Genomic DNA, 5,000 nt, shown 5'->3' on the forward strand with positions numbered 1-5,000 from the left:
CTCTCTGGTCTCCCTCTCTCTCTCTCTCTCTGGTCTCCCTCTCTCTCTCTCTCTCTCTCTCTCTCTCTCTGGTCTCCCTCTCTCTCTCTAGATGAGGGTGAGGTCATCCCTCTGTTCTCCGGTACGTTCCGGCGTTCGTTCTCCGCTCTCCACCCCCCCTCCGACGCCCCCTCCTCCCTGCAGAGCCCCATCCCGCCCCGGGACCTCCCCCCGGACCTCCCCCAGGACCCCCCCCCGGACCCCCCCCAGGACCCCGGGTCCGCCGGTCGGACCGGACTCCGCCCCCCGGTGGCGGCGGAGCGCCACGCCCGTCTGGACGGCTACATCGCCGCCCTGCTGCAGCGGCGGCGGCGGGGGGGGGCCCCGCCCCCCAGGCCCGGCCGGCCCCGCACCGCCATCACCACCGACCCCACCCAGGGGGGGGGCGCCCGGCGGGGGGGCGGACCCCCCCCCAGAGGGGTCTGCAGCGCGCCCAGGACCCGGATCAGGTCCACGAAGACAAGCCGTCCACCGCCTCCCACCGCAGACCCCCTGAGGGGGGGGCCGGGGGGGGAGGGGGGGCCGGGGGGGGGCGGGGGGGAGGAGCGGGGACAGGGAGACGTCCGGCGCGCATCCTACCGGCCGCTCGCGCTTGGCCCCGCCCAGAAAGAACCACAACAAGCCCCGCCCCTCCAGGCAGCAGACTGACAGGTTGGCGCTTGGCCCCGCCTCTCGCCCACCGCCGGAAGGGACGGGTCACGTGACCAGTCCTGCCCCGGGGCAGGCTGCAGGAAGCAAGCACGGCGGAACGGGCGGTAAGAACATCAGGGCGGCGCCGGGGGAGAACCAGTCCACCAATCGGGAAGCCAGAGCCAGAGGAGACCAGGGGACCAGGGGCCCCAGGTCCGTCAGGGGCCCCGGGTCTAGACGGGGCTCCATTGGGTCCGTCAGGGGGTCTGGCTCTGGTTCCAGGAGGTCCCGCGGGGCCCCCAGGACTCTCCCCGAGGACCAGCTAAGGGACGGACACACGACATCATCCAGAACCAGCAGGGGCCATCGGCGGCACCACCAGCACCACCAGCACCACCAGCACCACCAGCACCACCAGCATCGACACCCCCACCCCCACCCCCACCCCCAGGGGCGTGATGCGGGCGGGGCCGTGGCGCCGCCTGCGACCCCCCACCTCCTCTCTGAGGCCCCGTGGCGACCAGACAGGTGGTGTGGGCGGAGCCAGGTGAGGAGCTCCTCCCCCTCTCCCCTCCTCCTCCTCCTCCTCCCCCCCTCCTCCTCCTCCTCCTCCTCCCTCCCGGTCACCAGCGAGGAGGACACCATGGTGGGCTGCTCCTCCTGCAGCGACCCCCAGGAGAGGAGGGTGGAGGGAGGAGGTGGAGGAGGAGGAGGAGGTGGAGGTGGTAGAGGAGCAGGCGGAGCGGGAGATGGAGGAGCAGGTGAAGTGGCAGGAGGAGGTGGAGCAAGAGGTGGAGGAGGAGGAGGAGGAGGAGGAGGTGAACGAGCAAATGGAGCTAAAGATGGAGGAGGAGGAGGAGGAGGTGAACGAGCCAGAGGTGGAGGAGGAGAAGGAGGAGGAGGAGCAGGAGGAGGAGGAGCAGGAGGAGGAGGAGCAGGAGGAGGAGCAGGGTCAGTGGGTCACAGGAGAAAGGAGGCGTTGTGGAGCCAGGACCTCGTTAAGATCAAGGCCTCACGCCACCTGAAGAAGAAACTCCTCCACTTCAGGTCTGGCTCTCTGAAACACATGACCACCGTGTGAGACCAGGACCTACTGGTCCCACTGGTCCTACTGGGACTGTTTTCTACTGGACCTACTGGACCTACTGGGACTATGTTTCATACTGGACCTACTGGGACTATATTTCATACTGGACCTACTGGGACTATGTTTTTAATGGATACACTGGACTTTTAAGTTCTTAGTTTTAAGTTTAAATAAATTGTAGTGATACAGGTAAAGTCAGGCAAAGACAGGTAAATGTCTCTTAGGTAAAGTTTCTGGTCCAGGGTGGTCCAGTTTCTGGTCCATTAATGTCTCTGGTCCAGGAAGGTTTCTGGTCCATTAATGTCTCTGGTCCAGGAAGGTTTCTGGTCCATTAATGTCTCTGGTCCAGGAAGGTCACTGGTCCATTAATGTCTCTGGTCCAGGGTGGGGTCACTGGTCCATTAATGTCTCTGGTCCAGGAAGGTTTCTGGACCATTAATGTCTCTGGTCCAGGAAGGTCTCTGGTCCATTAATGTCTCTGGTCCAGGAAGATTTCTGGTCCATTAATGTCTCTGGTCCAGGAAGGTTTCTGGTCCAGGAAGGTCTCTGGTCCATTAATGTCTCTGGTCCAGGAAGGTTTCTGGTCCATTGATGTCTCTGGTCCAGGAAGGTTTCTGGTCCATTGATGTCTCTGGTCCAGGAAGGTTTCTGGTCCATTAATTTCTCTGGTCCAGGAAGGTTTCTGGTCCATTAATGTCTCTGGTCCAGGAAGGTCTCTGGTCCATTAATGTCTCTGGTCCAGGAAGGTTTCTGGTCCATTGATGTCTCTGGTCCAGGAAGGTCACTGGTCCATTAATGTCTCTGGTCCAGGAAGGTTTCTGGTCCAGGCAGTTTATCACGTTGATGTTTAAGTGAACTGTTTCAGCCGGAGTTCCAACCCTAAAAGATTTTTAAAAGTGGCGTCCGGGCGGAGGCTGGTCTAGGAGGGAGGGGTCCAACAGCCCCGCTGTGTACCAGCGTTGGGCCCCGCTGTGTACCAGCGTTGGGCCCCGCTGTGTACCAGCGTTGGGCCTCGCTGTGTACCAGCGTTGGGCCCCGCTGTGTACCAGCGTTGGGCCCCGCTGTGTACCAGCGTTGGGCCCCGCTGTGTACCAGCGTTGGGCCTCGCTGTGTACCAGCGTTGGGTCCCGCTGTGTACCAGCGTTGGACCTCGCTGTGTACCAGCGTTGGGCCTCGCTGTGTACCAGCGTTGGGTCCCGGTGTGTACCAGCGTTGGACCCCGCTGTGTACCAGCGTTGGGCCCAGCTGTGTACCAGCGTTGGGCCCAGCTGTGTACCAGCGTTGGACCCCGCTGTGTACCAGCGTTGGGTCCCGCTGTGTACCAGCGTTGGGACGACCCATGTTGTAGATAACGCTCTGCCCACCGGGCCGGGCCGAAGGACCGCCCCCCCCCCCCCCCCCCCCCCCCCCCCGCGTTCGGAGCCGAGTGGTACGTTCCACGTTGGCGGAGGTTTCCCCTGCTGTCCTCTACATGAATGTATGAATTTATCAGTCAACAGTCGTACAGTAAGTCATTCAGTCATACGGTGGCCTGGGTTGCTATGTTGGGGTTAATGTAAAGAGAAGGTTTTGAGTTCAGTGTCCCTTTTAAATTAAAGACGTTTCAAACCCAGTCCACACTCTTCGCTCAAACACACTGGTTCTACTGGTACCTAGTCCAGTACCCACAGGACTTAGGCCCGTCTCTCTCTCGCTCTCGCCCTCGCCCTCTCTCTCTCTCTCTCTCTCTCTCTCTCCCTCTCTCGCCCATCTCTCTCTCATCTAACAAGCCTTGAGAGAGAGACGGCCCTGAGCAGAGAGAGGGGGGGAGAGAGAGGGGAGGGGGGGGGGGGGGGGGGCAATAGATATCAATCTATTCCAGGCAGGACAAGATACCCCCCCCGGACACGCCCACACACACACCCACACACCCACACGAGCACACATCCACACACACACACACACGTACACACACACACGAGCACGCATCCACACACACACACAAGCACGCATACACACACACACAAACACGAGCACGCATCCACACACACACACACACACAAACACATGCATGCATGCAAACACGCACACACACACACACACACACTAGCAGACTAGCAGTAGCAGCCATCACCTTGATGTCTAGGAACATTCCCGCTTACAAGCTAAAGCTGCCAGCACTGATTTGTGTGTTTCATTTGGGTAATGGATTACCTAGAGGGGGAGTGTGTGTGTGTGTGTGTGTGTGTGTGTGTGTGTGTGTGTGTGTGTGTGTGTGTGTGTGTGTGTGTGTGTGTGTGTGTGTGTGTGTGTGTGTGTGTGTGTGTGTGTGTGTGTGTGTGTGTGTGAGAGAGAGGATTAGGAAATAAACCAGTGTTCCAAAATAACGCAAAGAAAATGGTCTCCCACCTCTCTCCCTCTCTGTCTCCCCCCCTCTCTGTCTCCTCTCTGTCTCCTCTCTGTCTCCCCTCTCTGTCTCCTCTGTCTCCCCTCTCTGTCTCCCTCTCTGTCTCTCTGTCTCCCCTCTCTGTCTCCCCCCCTCTCTGTCTTCCCTCTCTGTCTCCCTCTCTGTCTCCCCCTCTCTGTCTCCCCCTCTCTGTCTCCCCTCTCTGTTTCTCTCTCTGTCTCCCCCCTCTGTCTCCCCTCTCTGTCTCTCTCTCTCTGTCTCCCCTCTCTGTCTCCCCCCTCTGTCTCCCCCCTCTGTTTCCATCTTAAAGTGATTGTTTGACATCACAAAGGAGTGTGATGTGTAACTGTTAGGAGTACATACTAGTACGGTATAGTACTAGAACTGTCTAGTACTACTATGTTCTAGTACTGCATGCCACAGTACTACCACAGTACTACCTCAGGACTCTTGCAGTCAGAAGATAAAAGCAGATTGGTTACCATAGTGACTTGAATGACCATGAATTAACTTACACACACATGTACGCACGTGCGCACACACACACACACACACACACACACACACACACACACACACACACACACACACACACACACACACACACACACACACACACACACACACACACACACGCACGTACGCACGCATACACGCACACACACACACACGCACTGTTTCTCTCTATTTTATGACGTCTCAGGAGGCTGACAGCAGAGGTTTCCATGGTAACAAAGATCTGGCGTTCCTGTTTGGGTATAGATCACACACAAACACACACACACACACACATGTCACACACACACACACACACACACACACGTCACACACACACACACACACACACGTCTCACACAC

Source organism: Micromesistius poutassou, assembly GCF_964030765.1.
Source record: "Micromesistius poutassou genome assembly, chromosome: 17".
Lineage (NCBI taxonomy): Eukaryota > Metazoa > Chordata > Actinopteri > Gadiformes > Gadidae > Micromesistius > Micromesistius poutassou.